This window comes from Lethenteron reissneri, chromosome 37, assembly GCF_015708825.2.
Source record: "Lethenteron reissneri isolate LAM-NWPU_2019-01 chromosome 37, ASM1570882v1, whole genome shotgun sequence".
NCBI lineage: Eukaryota > Metazoa > Chordata > Hyperoartia > Petromyzontiformes > Petromyzontidae > Lethenteron > Lethenteron reissneri.
In genome coordinates, this window is record NC_083815.1 from 12,118,375 (window position 1) to 12,136,972 (window position 18,598).

The following is an 18,598-nucleotide window of genomic DNA, read 5'->3' on the forward strand; positions in this document are numbered from 1 at the left end:
TAACAGCATTCCCAGTATTATAAGAACATAAACGAACTTACAGACAATGCTTCTTTAAGTCCCACAATGTACAGTTACAGCTGTCTTCACTGGGATGCGATGTGTGCCACCATTTTGAATTCTGTGTAATGGCGGACGCCAGCCTTGTGGTTGAAAGACTGTCAAATCGTAACTTTCTGTTCACATGACCAAACTCAACCTCAAAACAGGAAATTCCTGTGGACACACACCCCCACTCCTGCCGTGGAGCAAAACACCTGCCAACTTCAACGGGTCAACTTATTTGTCCATATCTTTACGAGAGAGAAGTAGTACTGTCTCGACTATGGGCCTGACAAAAGTTATTGCGACACCTTGCTTCGCAATCATAACCTCGACCTTTCGAACTTTCCCATCGGCACTGGGAATCGTCTTGAGGATGCAGCCCATTGGCCACTCATTCCGTTTGACTTGGTTGTCCTTCAGTAAGACGAGGTCACCTTCTTGGATGTCTGGCCTGTTAGACTGCCACTTGCTGTGCACTTGAAGTGTCGTAAGGTACTCGTTTTCCAGCGATGCCAGAACGTGTTGGCGAAGCTCTGCACTTGTCTCCATTGACGTCTGTAGAGGTTTGCAGTGCTGACATCCTCGGTGGGTGCTGTGAGCACGTCTGTCTTCTGGGTAAGAAGTGTAGCAGGAGTCAAGATGAATGGTGACTCCGGGTCGTTTGAGACAGGGATCAGGGGTCTTGAATTAATTATGGCTGAGACCTCGGCCATGAGAGTGGTCAAGACCTCGTGAGAGAGCCGTGAGGACCCGACATCACACAGCATGGAGTCGAGAATGCGTCGAGCAATCCGGATCATGCGTTCCCAGGCTCCACCCATATGCGAAGAGTGAGGAGGATTGAAGATCCATGTGCAGCCTTGGTCACTAAGGTATTTCCCTACAGAGTCATCTTCAACATTTTCTGTATTGATCTTAAGCTCTTTACATGCTCCAGTGAAATTGGTTCCACAATCAGAACAGAGTTGCTTGGCTGGCCGTCTGATGGCGAAGAATCTCCGGAGTGCATTTATAAAGCTCGAAGAGTCCATGGACTTGTTGACTTCGATGTGCACTACTCGTGTACTCATACAGGTGAACAGCACTGCCCAACGTTTGCTGTTCGCGAGCCCTCCTCTGGTGAGGCGGGAGATGACTGTCCATGGTCCGAACACGTCGATCCCTACAGAGGTGAAGGGAGGTTCCACACTGAGTCGATCGGCTGGGAGGTCTGCCATTTTCTGTTCTTCCTGTTTTCCACGTAGCTTGCGACACCTGATACACTTGTGGATTGTGCTGGTGATGCACCTCTTTGCTCCAACGATCCACAACCCTGCAGATCGGATTGCTCCTTCTGTGAAGTGCCGACCTTGGTGCTTGACCTTCTCGTGGTAGTAGCGCACAAGTAAAATTGTGATGTGGTTCTGGCTTGGGCTTATAAGGGGGTTTCGTTCATTCTCATCTAATCTTGCGTTCCCTAGCCGACCACCGATCCTGAGCAAGCCGTCTTTGTCCATCCTGGGGTTTAACTTCTTGAGGGTGCTGACCCTAGGAAGGTCTTCTCTCTTGTTGATGGCCTTGATCTCACTTGCATAAGCTGCCTGTTGCACACAGCGGAAGATTGATTTCCTTGCTCTGGAAAGCTCATCTTCAGTGCGTGGCACTGTGCAGTGATGCCACCCATTGCAGCTACCAGTGGTGCCTCTCATCGGGCGATGGAAGCAGTCTGCGATATGCGTTAAATGTGCTATCGCTCGCACGAGCATCGTCCATTTCGAGAAATGTTCAAAATGGTGTGGACTCAGTGGAAAGTTGTCACTTGAGGACGAATCTCCTTGTCTGACTCGGGCTCTACGAGTCCAAAAGTCTCTTTGGTAGTACCTGGGCCACCGTCACGTCGTGAGAGGAATGCTGGACCCGTCAGCCAGATGGTTTGCTTCAGCAGAGAAGCAGGGACAGACCTAGTTGCGAGATCTGCTGGATTCTGTTCAGTTGGAATGTAATTCCATTGCTCCGGCTGCGTCGATCTCCTGATGCGTTCCACCCTGTTGCTGATGTAGGTGTAGAACATTCTGGTTTGGTTGTTTATGTAGCCTAGTACGACCTTACTGTCCGTGTAGAACTTGACCGCATCCAGTTTAATGTCCAATTCGTCTAAGATCAGTTCCGCCACTTCTGTAGCTAGAACGGCTCCACACAGCTCGAGCCTTGGGATGGTATGTTCTGGTTGTGGGGCCTTGCCGTGGAACTCCTTCCAGGATTCCTGCTCGGACGGCAGCTCCGGATCTAGGAACGGAGAGGCCACAGTCGCAGCGACAACCGCCACGACCACCAGCAGAGCAACGAGCAGCAGCTTCATCTTTGTCTTCTTCCTGTCAGTCATGACTGGCTTGCAGAAACGTGGAGGAACAAAATCCCGCGAAGACGGTGGATGTACAAGCCAAGTCGTGGTCAGCATGATGGTTTCTTCGTAGGTCTGCATGGTACAACCTTGACTTCTCTCTTCAAATTTCTCTGTAAGCGTGAAGTGGTTGGGGCACGGTTTGAAGAGCGACGTGCGCCCATTCGTGAGCACACTTGTTCTGAATGTGCTAATGTGGTCTGGTTTGTGTGTTCCATCGAGACAGACATCACCTACGATGACCCATGCTAGGTCGAGTCTCTGGGCATAGAGAGCGTCGTGAGGTCCGTTGCGTTGATCGCGAACCTTGTGGACTCTCAGCATGTCCCTGCAAAGCAGAAGTAAAATCTGTGCTCCATGATCCAATGGCGGGATGAACTCTGCTATGGGTTTCAGGTGTGGGTGGTGACGTGCGACTTCGGGTGTGGGAATCTCACTCCTGTCGTCCGGTATCTCATTGCACTCTATCACCGTAGGAAGGGCTAGCTTCATGGTACTATCCATGGTTTCCACCATGAGGCTGCTCGCTCTCCTTCCCGCTGTCTCCATCAGTCCTGAGCATGTTCTGAGCGTGTATGGAAAAGAATTCCCACATACGCTTAGCTGATCAAAGAACTCTGAACTTGCCAAAGACTTGTTGCTTTGGTCATCCATTATGGCGTACATCCTTACTGCACTTTTAGGATGTCCTTTGGGATACACTCGGACGAGGCATATCTTTGAGCAAGATCTTCCTTTGAAGCCTTCTCCACAGACTTATGTGCATTTGGTTGTGATTGACGAAGTGAGTGCGGCTGTCTCGCCTTGCTCCCCGCCGTGCTCTGCTTCGGGATCGGAAGCCTTAGTGCCACTAGGTTTGGAGTAAAATGTGCAGAACAGTTGCGTGTTTGTCGCTGCCACATTCCTCGCACTTGATATCTGCCTTGCAATTCCTTGCAAGGTGGTTTGTAGAAGCACAGCATTTGAAGCACACTCCAAATTCTTTCAGCATGTTCTTCCGCTCTTCCAATGGCTTCCTCCTGAACTCACGGCATTTCTGGAGGGAATGAGGTTTATCATGCAATGGGCATTCCTTTTCTGGATCCTCTATCTTCTTCTTTGTGATGGTTGCCTGGACGGAGTTTGCGAATGTCGTAGGAGAGACCTCAGTCTTGTGTACGGAAATTGGCACTCTCGCTGTTTCTCGTTTCGCCATTGCTCTTTCCATTTTTGGGAGATCTGGACAGGAAATCCCGGTGGTGCCAAACATAAAACTCGGGTCATTTCTGGTCTTAGCCAGGTTGCGGATAAACTTTGCGAAAAAAGAGAATGGGGGGAATGCAACCTGATGCTCAGACTTGTATCTTGAACTCGTTGTTCTCCATTTTTCCTGCACGTCAAATGCCAATTTCTCTACGATGGGGTTCACGCCATGGTAGGTATTCAAGAAAATGAGACCTGGTAAGTAGGGGTCAGCCTGGGCTGATTCAAGCTCCATCAAAAGATCTCCAAGCTCTCGTAACCTTTTATTGTCTCGACCAGAGATTTTTGGAAAGTTCTGCAACTTCTTGAAGAGAGCCTTCTCAATGGTTTCTGGGCTACCATAGCATTCCTCGAGCCTCTCCACACCGCATGCAGGCTTGAGGCAGGGTCGTCTATGTTTGCCGACCGGATCCTCTTTGCATACTCTGCAGATTCGTTTCCTAACCATTTCACCAACAGGTTGAGTTCTTCACTTGAAGAGATGTCTGCATTTCTGATTGCGTTCCTGAAGGTAGGTATCCAGGCTCGATAGTTCTCAGAGTGGTCATCAAACTTAACGGGTCCTGTGTTGATTAGTTCGCGGTGAGCCAGGTACCTAGCAAATTCCCTTAAGCCTGCTGATCCAGGGTGTGTCCATACTGGCACTTGTGAAGTGCCATTATTGGATGCATTGCCTTAGCATGCCGTCATTCGCGATGGCGTTGGATTGTGGGCCCAAAAAGTTTCGATCACGTTGGTTTGATTCCTTTATGTGACTGTCTGGAATGTGGGTCTGACGTGGTGCATCCACGTCTAACCCCACGTGTGCGACGCTGAGTCGGCGACTAACTGCCAGGGTAGGATATGCATTTCCACCATTCCCGTAGACAGCATTCATGTTGACTCGGTGCGGAGATGGCGATGCCTGAACATCCACCCTTTGTTCAGTATCGTTTGGTGGAGGAGCATTGGTGCATTGTTCAGACCAGTCCAAAATATTTTTTCTGGTGAGTTTATCATGGTCCTTGACAGGTATCCGAGTGCCAAACTCACTCCAATTATCTTCCTTATCCAGATTGGCTGCTGCTTCGAGCACCTCTGCCTGAGCCTTTGCAGCAGCTGCTTCCTTTTTGAGTTGTAGGGTGATTAACTTAGCATCCAGCTCAATTTTCTTGTGTGCCGGTAGCCACTAATGTATTTTCTTGCTCTTCAAGCTCTGCTTTTTCTTGCTCTGCTTTCTTCCATGCGGCAACAGTTTCTATGCTTGCTTCTTCTTGTATGCAGGCCCAATTAGCATGGCTTCCTCTTCAGCCATGTAGGCAATACGGGCGTTTGCTGCTTCTTCTGCTGCATGTGCCTGAGCTGCTGCCATACTGGTAGATATCTGTGAGTGTGCTGAGCCTTTAGATATTGTGGTGAAATTGTATGAGACAGAATGCTGAGATCGTGTCTCTCTTAAGCCCTCCACACGGTCCATTGCGTCTTGTATCACTGCCTGCACATTATCATCGAGCAGTTCAAGGAAGTGCTCTTGCATGCGCACTCCCTCGATGCCCTCGTCTGTTTTCACCTTGATCAGGAGGGAAATGTATTCATTTGCCAGCAGCTTGTAGCTTGAACTGCTCACCTTCACTCGCTGTATGGCCCGCTGAATTGAGGCCACTGTGTCTGAGTTGTTTTGAGCTTCAGATACATCTGCTTCAACCCGGTCCCATGGCCTTTGCATCCTGGCATCAAGGTCTTGCTTCTCAGCATCATAGCTTTCCAAGGCCCGTTGTGTCAGCCTGACCTCTCTTTGGGGCCTTGAACTCCCTTGGTCGTATTGAGGCAAGATGGGAGGTCCTGGATTACTTAAATCACTTTCTTCAGCATCTCTCCCTGCTGAACTGTGGCTTTCCATGCTGTGATGCTTGTGTAGTAAGTATTCAGGAGGCTTTGACGACGGAGTCGGAGGCACACTTATTTATTAACACCAACTTGTGCACAGTAACGGGTACACACAGCACTTAGAGGGGTATCGTCCCCTTCACTCGTCTAACAGGGAGATGCAACATCTAACCCCACTAACCTACGCCCGAGTCCTCCACTACGGAGCTAGGGGAGGCTACCTATCCCAGCCCTGGTCAAGCTGGGATCCCGGCACCCTGAGTCTCCAGACCGGCTCTTATAAGAACGTCAGTCTGGGCTCTCGGGGCCACGCCACCGGCTTGCCCTGGTCGGCCCTGACAAGGACAGCGAGCCAGGGGAGCTCCGGGGCCTATTCTAGCTGGTCTTCGCTCTTCGCTGGTTTAAGCTAATACTCGACCTCGAGCCCTCCGGCTCACCACCTTTTATAGTACTCGGCCCCCGGGAGGGGCCCGTGGGGGATGCAGGTGCGGACGTCGGTGTGAGCACCTCCTCTGTGTACGGCCCTAACCACGCCCCTTGTGTTTGTTAGCCATCCGTGCCCATACACAATTACACCTCTACATCACCCCCCCCCCCCCCCCCCTGTACAGCTCGCAGCCGTCCCCGGCTGCAATAAAATCAGAATAAAGGTGCATCCCTCCCCAAAACCGTGCGTGCCTCGCGTAATTTTAACAAGAACAATGACAACCATAACAACAACAACAACAACAGGAAACAGGAAGAAAAAAATAACCCGACGCACCCCCCCGAATAAATACCCCATTCGCCTCCCCCCACCATCCGCAAGGGCCCCCCAACGGCCGACCTCACAAAAGTCTGCGCGTTTTGGCGCGCGTTCTCGCGGCGGGCCCGTCACAAAGGCCCGTCCCGGCACGCTCAGTGGCGGTTGTTGACGGTCCGGGTGCGAGAGAGTCTGGCTTCGCTGCCGAGTGACCCCCGACCCCCCCGGGAGGGGTTGGCGGTCGTGGACCCGTCACTCCTGTTGCACCTGGAGATGGAACAGTCGATGTCAGGTTAGGCGAAAGTAGCGACGTCGGGGAGTCGGCGGACCCCTCACACGTTTGGCCATGCGTGTGTGTGTGCGAACCACCGGGCGGCGCAATGAACGGTTTCAACCTGGAGGGGTTGTTGTATACTAACCCTTCTTCCAGAATTGAGATTAATAATATTTTTTGATATTTTTATATATTATCTTTTTACTTGTTTTTTTAATGAATGAAACACACCAAAAGCGCAGCAAACTGCAAAACACCAGGTGTTGTTAAGTAATGAACTGGAGGAGGGCTAGGATGGCAGAATTTGCAACCTTGCTTCAAGGAAAGATAAGGCCTGATGAACGGGCACATGTCACCCGTGCAGGCGGCAGAGACAGTGGGAGTGTCAGCCAGACATAGTTAAGGCAAAAAGCCCAACCATCCTGCATGGTTTTAAAGTAACGTCAAAATTCGAAATTCAACAACAGAGTAGGCTAAAGTATCGATCCTCGCGCTCGCTCAAATTGGAGACCAGGCTGCGAGCTACATCAATGAACCATTGCCCATTTGCTAATCCAATACTGAATGTTAATATTACTGAAGTCAAAACGAATTCTATGACCTCAGCACATGGGCAAATAATAGGGCAGTGTCGACTCAAAGGCAATGGAAGAAAACAGAGGCGCCTTTGTCTGAATCACAACCACAGAAAGCCAGGAATCATCACTGATTGTGTGTTTAGGGATTCCGAGCTAGTTGGAACACGTGCACACAGGGGGGGAGGTAGAAGTACGCCTTGTCCTCCTGCAGCTGAGGGAGCAAAGATAAACCCAAGAAGGCCAAGAAATTAAATTAAGTGGGTCAGCTCAAGGCTGTGTGCACAGGGGAGGGAGCTGATTTAAACAACCCTGCACGTCTGAACGTGAGGGGGCCCTGGACCTGAAATTAAGAATAACACTCCCAGAGCAGAAGGTTGGATGACCACGGTGAGACGAGAATAAGAGGGTTGTATATCTCTCAAGGATGCAGACCCAGCTGAACAACAAGGCTGCGGGGGTCACCAGAAGTTCGCGTTCGCCTAGTTAAGACAAAAAGCTCAATTATTCTGTATTGCTATTAAAGTAACGTTAAAGTCGGAATTTAACAACAGGGTAGGCTAAAGTTTGATATTCACACCCACTCCAATTAAACCAGGTCACAAGTACGCCTACTGAACCATCACCATCATTAAGTCAATATGAAATGTTATTTCCATACTTTAATGCTTTCTATACAACTCGACCCGAAGCATATGCATGAAAAGACAAAAGTAAAACTTATGAAAAGCCAGGATAACGGGATGAATCACCACCAGGTCGAATATAAATACATAATAAAAAACGATGTTAAACCCAGGGTCGGAGAGAAAGGGAGATCCCGGCCGTCTTTGTATCTCCGCAGCGCGGGATAGGAGTGTGTATACGCTCGGGGAAACACCTCCACTTGAGTCAAGCACCACGATGGGAAACGACAGACCTTAGGTTACATACAGAATCATAACTGTGAAATAGTAAGGGACAAATGTTAACTTAAAACTTCTTAACCATTTCTTTGTGCGCCGGGTCGGAGAGAGTGTTGCCCCTCCCTCCAGGTGGTGCAACACGAACAAAGACGCCTATGAGACGATTTGTAACGTCTGTGTTTTGGGTTCATGAAGAAGGCCAGACAAGAGATAATATTGCACCCAGACAGAGAGACGACCTCGAGGCAATTTGTAACATCTGATTGTTTGCTCGTGGGTTTTATGGAGGGAGTGGGACAACGGAATACCGTGAGTGATGCACACAAGGACATACGGACGTACGGACACACACATGGACACACCTGCCTACGGACAGATCCTGACACAGCAAAAATCGAAAAGAAGCCCCGCCTTGTGGGCGGGATCCAGGGGGATTTTTCGGCATAAAGGAAAGGATCCTGAGCATTGGAAATTAGTGCGACCAGTGGGTTGGCTCAGGAACGAGTGCGACCAGAGGGTCGACTCAGGAGTGCGACCAGAGGGTCGACTCAGGAGTGCGACCAGCGGGTCGACTCAGGAGCGAGCTCGACCGGGAGTGTCGGCTCAGGAGCGAGCTGCGACCAGCGGGTCGGCTCGACTCATCTTCAGCTCGTCAACCTCTGCCGAGTCGGAGGTCTCTGCTGCCGCCGGAGTGGTGAGCATCGCGGTTCGGCGACGACCCAGCACTGCGCGCTGCGAGCGGGTTGTGGGCGCCACCTACCGACCGGGTTCCGAACTGCGACAGCGTATCAACAGCCATCCGAACCAGTTCACCACGGTGACAGGGGAGCGACTGATACGTATGACGCGCACCGCCCCCTCACCACACGACCACCAGGCGTCTGTTTGACATAAAGAATCGACTCCGAACACTGACTATTCAAGACAACTCTTACCACTCAAACACACTCGAACCCATAAGCCATCCGTGGCTGGGAAGGCATCACAACGAGACCGAGTGATGGCCATCCGTCGTTTATAAAAGTATTCGTAATTTTTATCTTTAATATTTAGTGGGCTGTACTCTTAATCGCATAAATTCCCAACAGATCCATCAATACGAACTGATTTTTGGCACCTCCTTCCGCCGAGCCACGCTCACGTGGGGAGTGGTGGCCCACCGGATCCTTATCAGGTGATCTGGTCCCCAATTAGTAAACTTGGTATAAGATAACGATCTTCGGAAAAGGAACACCGTCGCAGGCCCTTACTCCGAGCCGTTCTGTTGTCAGATAACCTGCCGATGTATCTGTTGAGATTGGTGCCTTTAAGAATAATAACTGTTTTTGATTGTGTTTTTTTTATCGCCGTATAATCTTTCAAGTATCTTTCAGTCATAATCGCCGCACGTACTCGCATCCTCTACAGAATATTCAACTGTCCCGTGACCCAAGGTGCTAACAACGTGATAAGGGTTGCGTATGATCGATAAGGAGTGCGGTACTGCGTGAACAAAATTGAGTATAATCATTCATTAACGTTAAGGTTTTCTTAGCATAGTATTTGCATATTTTAACGACTCTCTCTCTCACTAACAACCATCGCGTTATGCGGGATCCATGTGCCGTTGTCAAAGTGAAATCAGACAATCGTTGATGATACTGTATTGATGCCGTGTTGACGTTCCGGGATTGAGAGTTCGCATACTATATCATAGTTAAGGTTGAATTAGTAATAAATTGATCAATACAGAAGTGGTTGTGTGATTCTTTCCTGAAATCTATGCATAAGATCTGCTTCTGCGTTGAGATCTGAACTTGGTGACCTTAATAAACACACTAACACATACTCAGTAAATGTTAAAGCGATAACGGGGTGAACCGGGGACCTAAAATATAACCACGAATACACACTCTGGGAATGTTAAAGCGAGAATGAGACGAACCTAGACAACGATGCCGAGTTAATCTAAGTTAATCTTGCATACTTACACCACACCTGCATAACTGCATACGATTAATTGCCTTATTCCGATCGATAACCCACCCTCATCACCGAGGCGGGGTCTGGTTATCATAACGACTTGCATTATCATAATTACACCCACTCGCATAATTAATACGATTACCTCTCGAATTGGCATAATTAAAATGTGCGTAATTACATAAATTAACATATTTCCGGATAATTACACATTTGGCCAAATTTCATTTAATTATTATTATTTTCACTGAATATTCATAACCCACATATACAACATGATAATTTCACCCACGCACGCATACAACATAACAAATTTTGATAACCAACATATACAACAGGGTGCACGTACCACCGACGCCTCCCCCATTTGACGCGTACACATTGCAGCCGCAAGACCTGTACGACCTCCACGGGCCCCCCGCCACGGCCGTACCAACTTTGACGAGGTCGCCAGCGGCACATGGGGACAGTGCAACCATGCCCTGTCCCCCGGTTTCCATTTGAACACATGTACCCGCCCCAGCCTAAGCCTCTCGTTCGCCTTCTGGCGGAGTTCAGAATTTTGCACGGCTGCTTCCCGCGCCTCAGATAATTTGCCGATGTTAAATTTAACGTGTTCGGACAATGTAGACTTCGCCTGAGGCGCCGAGAGCTTCAGCTGGGTCGTCACAGGTGGGTTAGCCTCGCGGCCATACATTAAAAAGAAAGGGGAAAATCCGGTGGCCGCATGGGGAGCCATCCTGTAGGCTTGTAACACACCGGCAATGCGAAGGTCCCAATCTGTCTGGGATTCCGATACCTGCTGGGACAGCATGGACGTGATAGTCCGATGCAGCCGTTCCATCATCCCGTCAGTTTGTGGGTGATATGGGGAGGTCCGAATTTTCTCCGTACCCACGAGGTCGCACACCTCGCGGAGGAGTTTCCCCAAAAAATTCTTACCCTGGTCAATCAGCAGCCGTTCCGGAGCACCCTTGTCGAGGACATAGCCCTGGACAAAGGCCTCCGCGATGACTGCTGCCGACTGTTTGGCCAGGGGCCAGGCCATGGGCCATCTCGTGAAGAATTCGACCCCTGTCAATAAATACCTATTTCCCCTGGGTGTAGCGGGAAATGGCCCGAGAATATCCAGAGCAACGAGCTCGTTAATCCGGGAAACCTTTATGGATTGCAGCGGAGGGTTGGACCCCCTCGCTGGTGGCTTCCGCTGCGCGCATTGCGTGCACGACCCCAGGAGATCCCCCACGTCCTTTGCCATGCCCGGCCAGAAGAAATCGAGCTGGAGCATGGCAAAGGTCTTGTGAACCCCCAGGTGCAGGAGCCGCTCATGCGCAGCCCATACCACCTTACCCCTCAATGCTGCAGGCACCACGAGCCGTTGGCGGCGGGATTTCCCATCCCAGTGCATTAAAAGCCCCTGGAACAACCCCCACGAGTCAACGTTCGCCACCCCCTGACCAACCCCCCCGGTGCGACGGCGCAGAGCGAGGAGGGAGGTGTCCTCCATTTGGAGGCGTCCCCACTCCGCAACTGACAACCCCAGCAACGAATCCCTCCCTTCTTGCTCGATAGGACCCGAAGCTGAAGGCGCATCGGTGGCAGCCACGAGGACCGAATCGGTGGTCACGTTCGGGGGCCTACAACGCCCCGAACCCAAGAGGCAAGCGCACTCCGAAGTGGGTGGCAACCGCGACAGGGCGTCAGCGTTCGTGTGGCGGACGCCCTTACGATATGTGGTGACAAAGTCGTAGTCTTGGAGAATCTCCAACCATCGAGACAACTGCCCCGATGGTTGTTGAACCCGCAGGGCGTACTGCAGAGCCGCATGATCTGTACGGACGGTGAAACGTTGACCGTACAGATACGGGCGGTACTGCTGAACGAAATAAACAATTGCCAATAATTCCCGACGGGTAACGCAGTACCGTTGTTCCGCCGGAGACAGTACCCGACTACCGTAAGCCACCACATGCTCTACGCCACCAATGAGCTGGGACAGCACGCCTCCAATGCCCGTGTTACTTGCGTCTGTATCGAGCAAGAAGGGTTGTGAGAAATCGGGGTAATTCAACGGCGGAGCCCCCACCAGGGCATTCCGGAGGGCGCGAAAAGCAGCCTCCTCCTCCGGCCCACAATGAAACCTGACTCCCTTGGACGTCAAGGCATGCAATGGTTTCGCGATCGTAGCAAAGTCAGCCACAAACCGTCGGTAGTACGACGCGAACCCAATGAAACTCCTGACCTCTCCCACCGAGGTGGGAGTCGGCCAGGAGCTGACGCATTCCGTTTTGGCGGGATCAGTGGATATCCCTGAGCGTCCAACAATATGACCCAAATACCGCACCGATTCGCGGAGCAAATGGCACTTCTGCGGTTTAAATTTCAACTTGGCAGCCCGCATTTTGAGAAAAACAGCACGCAACCTCTGGAGGTGTTCATCGAATGATTTGCTAAAGACGATGACATCGTCCATGTAAATTAAACACGAATCCCATTGCAAGCCCGCCAAGACCAGTTCCATTAACCGCTGAAAAGTTGCTGGCGCAGAATGTAAGCCCATCGGCAAGCGGTTAAATTGGAAGAGACCTTGCGGTGTACGGAAAGCAGTCTTAGGTTTGGATTCGTCATCCAGAGGAAGCTGCCAGAATCCAGAAAGTAAATCCAGGGTGGAAAAGAATCGCGCTCCCGCCAAGGCATCGAGCGACTCATCCATTCGAGGAAGCGGGTACGCATCTGCCACAGAAATTTTGTTCAATCGCCGAAAGTCGACACAAAACCGCAGTGAGCCGTTGGGCTGTTGGAAGGGGAAATGATATCGGCGGCTAGCATGTCATCAACGGCCGATTTGACACGATCCTTTTCGGCGGGACTCAACCGAAAGGGATTTTGGCGGATTGGCGCGCTGTCACCCGTGTCAATATGGTGTTGCAGCAATTTAGTACAACCAATATCAAATTTGTGTTGACTAAAAACGTCGGCAAATTCTTTCAGGAGAACTCACAGCTGCGCACGCTGCGAGTCGGACAGGTCCACCGATCCCGCGCAAAGCGCATCCAGCCATCCGTCATCACAGTCCGAATGTGGTCGCGACGGAGGATCGGTGCTTACCTGACCCACGAGTGGTTCCTCATAGGGTGCCGGCGTTGCGTGTGCAAGCACGGTCCCTTGAGGAACCACGGCCATTCGCGATCCTACATTAAGGACTGCAATGAAGGGGTCCCCATCCCCTTTCACCATGGTCTGAGCCGCTAGCAAATCGGGTCCATTGACCCTGGCCCGAGATGGTCCCAACAAGACCCCCCGATCCGCAACCCCCTCAGCAAACGGCCGACGCAACCTAAGAGGGACGAGCATCTGAGCCCCCGGGGGTACGCGCACAGTTTTTGCCACGAGCGCCTGCACGGTCGCAAACGCCCGACGCTCTGTGGCGGGGGAAGACAAAAATGTAACACGTCGGCCCGACGGGAGCTCGATGCATCCCTGGTCGATCAAGATACGAATGGGCATTTTGTCCAAGAAATCCGTCCCCAACAGGCACGGAACCGCCAGTGAGGAGGAAACCAAAACAGGCCCGGATAATTTAATGTCTCCAATGCAAATTTTGGCGCGGATTTGCCCAATGATGCCCAGCGAGCCCCCGTTAGCAGCATAGCATGGCACGTCAACGGGGAGCAAGGGACGACTTTGAACGGGAAGGATGTTATAAATCAAATCAGATATAATGGTCGCCGATGCTCCTGTGTCAATTAAAATCCGCACCTCTACCCCATCAATATAACCGACCACGACCGACGATCCTGCCGACGCTGCAACGACACGATGGGCGAGCTCCGACCACTGACCCGGTTGGAGCGCTCGCCGCATTTCAGAACAATCCGACGCAACGGCCGTCGATTTGCGAGCCCTGTTCGTTTCAGCGCGTGAGTGTGTGTCGGATGTGTGCATGGGCCAAACGTGTGAGGTGCCACGACTCGCCGTATTTCTCTGCTGGAGCTTGGGTGGAGACGGCGCGGCGTCCTGACGAGGTGTCGCCCCGCGCTGACGGGGAGCCCGGCATCCTGAAGCAACGTGGCCTTGAAGGCCACAGTTGTAGCAGCGTGTGAGCGCCCCAGATGGCCTGGGCTGCTCCTGGTGGCTCGGTCCGTTCCGAGCCTGTGGTCCCGCAGATCTCCATTCCTCCCACCGCTCCACCCCGCAGACCTCCACCGATGGAAGGGCGGGAGCCGCCATGTCATGGCCGGCCACCCCCTTGGCAGCCTTGCGACGCAGGGACCGCAAGCCCCCGTGGATGTGGCGCGCGACCAGCAGGGAAGACATCTCTGTGTCGTCTTGAGCCAAGACGGCGACGTCCAGCTCGTCCGCGAGTAGCAGCAGCTTTTCAGCCACCATAGCGTCCACTCCCTCCTCGTCCATCCGCGGGAAAGCTGCCTTCGCCAGGGCCAGGAGAGCCGTCCGGAAGGCCAGAGGCGATTCGTTGGCGCCCCGATGACGATCGTGGAACAGCTGCCTGCAGTCCGAAGGCGGGCCGTAGACAGCTGACAGCAGCTGCAGCGCCAAGTGCAGCGTGGCGCGCTTTTCCTTAGGTGCCGAGGTGAGGGTAGCCAGGGCGTCGTTGTCCAGCATCGCCGGCAGCGCGCGTAGTGCTTCGGCGTCCGTCCAGTTCGCCATCTCCTGATGAGCGATGAACCGTCTTTTGAAGCCGCCCCAGTCCCCGTTTGCGCCCACGAACTCTTTAAGAGGCGGCAGTCGCTGCTGTAACGCGACGTCCGTGGCTGCGGATCGCGCTCCGTCGTTCCTAGCAGACGTTACAGTGTGGGCGGGCTGCGAGCATGGCATCGCCGGTCGCTCCGTTGTTGACGCGCTGGCCGGTGTTGATGATGTCACGGCTTGTGCATGGCCCTCAGCAATCACCTGACGTGGGCCGGCCCCGCCCTCTGCTCCCACTGTAATGATGGCGGGAAATTTAACCGCGAGCCACGTCGGGGTGGCGGGAAATGTCGCCGCGCGTCAGCTGCCGTCGTCGTCCCGCGCAGCCCCTCCAGCCCCCAGCCGCGTGATCTCCTCCAACGTGGCGGCCGCAGCGTAGAGCAGCTCCGCCAGGCGGGAGTGAGCCAGCCGAAGTCCCTCGGCCGACGCATCCCCCCTTCCTGTCATAGCAGCGCGGGTGTACTCGGCCCCGGCTGCTTCGATCCGACCTCGGCCATCTCTGGCGCCGATTCGGCCGAGGTATCCTCCATCTCCGACTCCCTGGTACGTGTCGTCCCTCGTGTGTCCATCGTTGAACGTTCACTTCTGACCCCAGATGTAGTAAGTATTCAGGAGGCTTTGACGACGGAGTCGGAGGCACACTTATTTATTAACACCAACTTGTGCACAGTAACGGGTACACACAGCACTTAGAGGGGTATCGTCCCCTTCACTCGTCTAACAGGGAGACGCAACATCTAACCCCACTAACCTACGCCCGAGTCCTCCACTACGGAGCTAGGGGAGGCTACCTATCCCAGCCCTGGTCAAGCTGGGATCCCGGCACCCTGAGTCTCCAGACCGGCTCTTATAAGAACATCAGTCTGGGCTCTCGGGGCCACGCCACCGGCTTGCCCTGGTCGGCCCTGACAAGGACAGCGAGCCAGGGGAGCTCCGGGGCCTATTCTAGCTGGTCTTCGCTCTTCGCTGGTTTAAGCTAATACTCGACCTCGAGCCCTCCGGCTCACCACCTTTTATAGTACTCGGCCCCCGGGAGGGGCCGGTGGGGGATGCAGGTGTGGACGTCGGTGTGAGCACCTCCTCTGTGTACGGCCCTAACCACGCCCCTTGTGTTTGTTAGCCATCCGTGCCCATACACAATTACACCTCTACACTTGCAACAGACTCGTTGCAGAGCTGACTGCTTGAGAGCTCCTTGCTTGCTGCAGGGCTGACTGCTTGAGAGCTCCAATCCTGCTGCAGGGCTAACTGCTTGAGAGCTCCTTGCTTGCTGCTGGGCTGACTGCTTGAGAGCTCCTTGCCTGCTGCAGGGCTGAATGCTTGAGAGCTCCTTGCCTCTGCTGCAGGGCTGACTGCTTGAGAGCTCCTTGAAGAATGTCTTTTTACTGTCTTGGCCTCGCTATGTGCTGCGCTGCACCGCTATCCAAGTAGTTAACCTCGCATCCAATAAACCTTCAGAGCCAGGGTGAACATCAGACTCCAAACGTAATTTATTGAATTGAACGAGGAAAACTGATGGAAAAACACAACACAAATACAGGATCTGTTAATACTTTGAAATATCAATACAATGAATGAACATTACAGCATCATAACATTGCCTTAGATAACCTGAAACTCAACAATAGATCATGGATGGACCAGGCACCTACATTAGTACTGAACAGCTGTACAAGAGAATAAGCTACTGTGTTAAATAAAGGCACATGTAATTATCACACTGCACCCAAATGTACAGCACTACACATAACACTAAATTGTGGATGAAATATTTCATCATCCTTGCTCTCAAGATCGCAATATAGTTACTTGGGTACAAGTCTGACTCGACTTATTCAATCACAAGTGACATTCACAATAAGGCAAGTTGCAGGCTTCGTTGTTAACTAGGACTCATATTTATCATAACAATTTAACATCATTATAAAGGCATTTACAGCATCATAACAGTCATTCTAACATTATAACAGCATTCTCAGTATTATAAGAACATAAACGAACTTACAGACAATGCTTCTTAAAGTCCCACAATGTACAGTTACAGCTATCTTCACTGGGACGCGATGTGTGCCACCATTTTGAATTCTGTGTAATGGCGAACGCCAGCCTCGTGGTCGAAAGACTGTCAAATCGTAGCTTCCTGTTCACGTGACCAAACTCAACCTCAAAACAGGAAATTCCTGTGTACACACACCCCCACTCCTGCCATGGAGCAAAACACCTGCCGTGAGGCAGAACACCTTGAGTCCTGATTCTGGCTCTCTTGTCGGTAGGGGCACAATGAGTCACCACAATTGCACAGACACACAAAGGCAACGACCCCCGTATAACCTTAAAAAACTGTTGGGGCAAGCGCTGTTAGCGAGCAACTATGAATGCCAGCATGGCCCATGAAGGAATGAGTGACCAACACCAAGCCTGGCCGCCTTTGTCTCCCCAGTGACGATGTTTACAACACACCGCACCAGGTACTCATTTGGGGCTTAGTGGTTGTGGCCATGAGCAGCAATCAAACTCGGTCACCGTTCCAAAACATGCACACAGAGTGCACTAACCACTGCGCCACCGCTTCCCACATACACACACACACAAATATACATATGGAGAGGTTGTTCCATGTTACGCATGTACTTACACGTACATGTGTGGTGGACTATACATTAGACAATACAGCAACATAGGTGAGTCACGGAACACCCAGGCCATAAATGACTGGTTGCTTACCTACGTGCACACACACACACGATTGACAAAGATTCCCCGTATGGCCTTAACAGACTGTTGGGGAAAGTGCTGTTAGTGAGTAGCATCTATGAAGGCCGGCACTGTGGCATACGAGGGCGTGGGTGGCCAGCTCCACGCCTGCCTGGTCGCCTTTGTCTCCCTCGTGGCTATGTTTATTACACACCACCGCATTAGGTACTCATTTGAGGCTAAGTCGACCTAGGGGAGGCCCAGAACCGGTTCAGATAATCGCTGCTGCTGGTGGTAGTGGCCGTGAGTGCGAATCGAACTCAGATCCACCGGGTTCGTAGCGCAGCGTGCTAACCACTGCGTCACACACACAGAATCACAGCCACATACACACACAAACACCGGATGTGCATACTCATGAATACCTGACTCCCGTTTCCCCACTGTCATCCACTCCTGGCAAAAAGAGCCTGATTAAAGCTATCAGGGGGGTCTGAGGCTCATTATGTCGTATTACACATACTGCAACTAAACTTTTTTTTTTCATTTTACCAGGTAAGGACCACGGAGCTGCTATGTAGTTCTTTTTCAGAGTCTACCCGGCGAGAAATGATAGCTCAGCCAAGTAGCTTATCATCATCGTGTGTACATTTACAGCAGCAGGCAAATATTCTCAAGGCTTGATTTTTATATTAAATGTGGAGGGAAAAATCGGAGGACTTGGAGAACAATCAACGCGACTACCACAGGGAGAGAGACGCAAACTCCAAATATACAGCAGGCATCGTCTGGGTCGGGATCGAACCAACATCTCCTGACCACCGCGGAGAGAGTGAGAGACGCAAACTCCAAATATATAGCCGTAGGTATCGTCAGGTTGGGGATCGAACCCACGACCTCCTGCATACCAGGCGAGGGTGTTAAAATTGCCAAGCCACCATGGCGCCCCCGCAAATATTCGTGACAGCAGCAACGACGAAAATTATTTGCAACGTCATTATTCATAATTATTCATAATTTGCCGTTGGTAAAATTAACAAATGTATTCGACTCAGTGTATTTTTTTAAATTCTTCACACGTAAATAAGTCGCTACACCCATATATGTGTAGTGACACAGCGCCAACTGCTGTACAGCAGCAGAAACTGCAGTGGACGCTTAGAGCACACGCCTTTGAGCATATATACAGGTGTGCCGGCAGGGCGG

At 51.7% G+C, this 18,598-nt stretch overlaps 1 protein-coding gene across 6 annotated transcripts in view; it reads right to left on the minus strand.

The window, feature by feature from the left end:
* The window catches only part of LOC133351411 (uncharacterized), a 69,264-nt gene that overhangs the window by 29,229 nt on the left and 21,437 nt on the right, over positions 1 to 18,598 (minus strand). The window contains exon 1 of one of the 6 annotated variants that reach the window (XM_061566593.1): positions 42 to 1,089. The exons of the other annotated variants lie outside the window; for them this stretch is intronic. The gene's annotated coding sequence lies outside the window, so the exon portion shown is untranslated. Of the gene's footprint in view, positions 1 to 41; positions 1,090 to 18,598 lie in introns of those variants that run through there. 6 annotated transcript variants of the gene reach the window in all.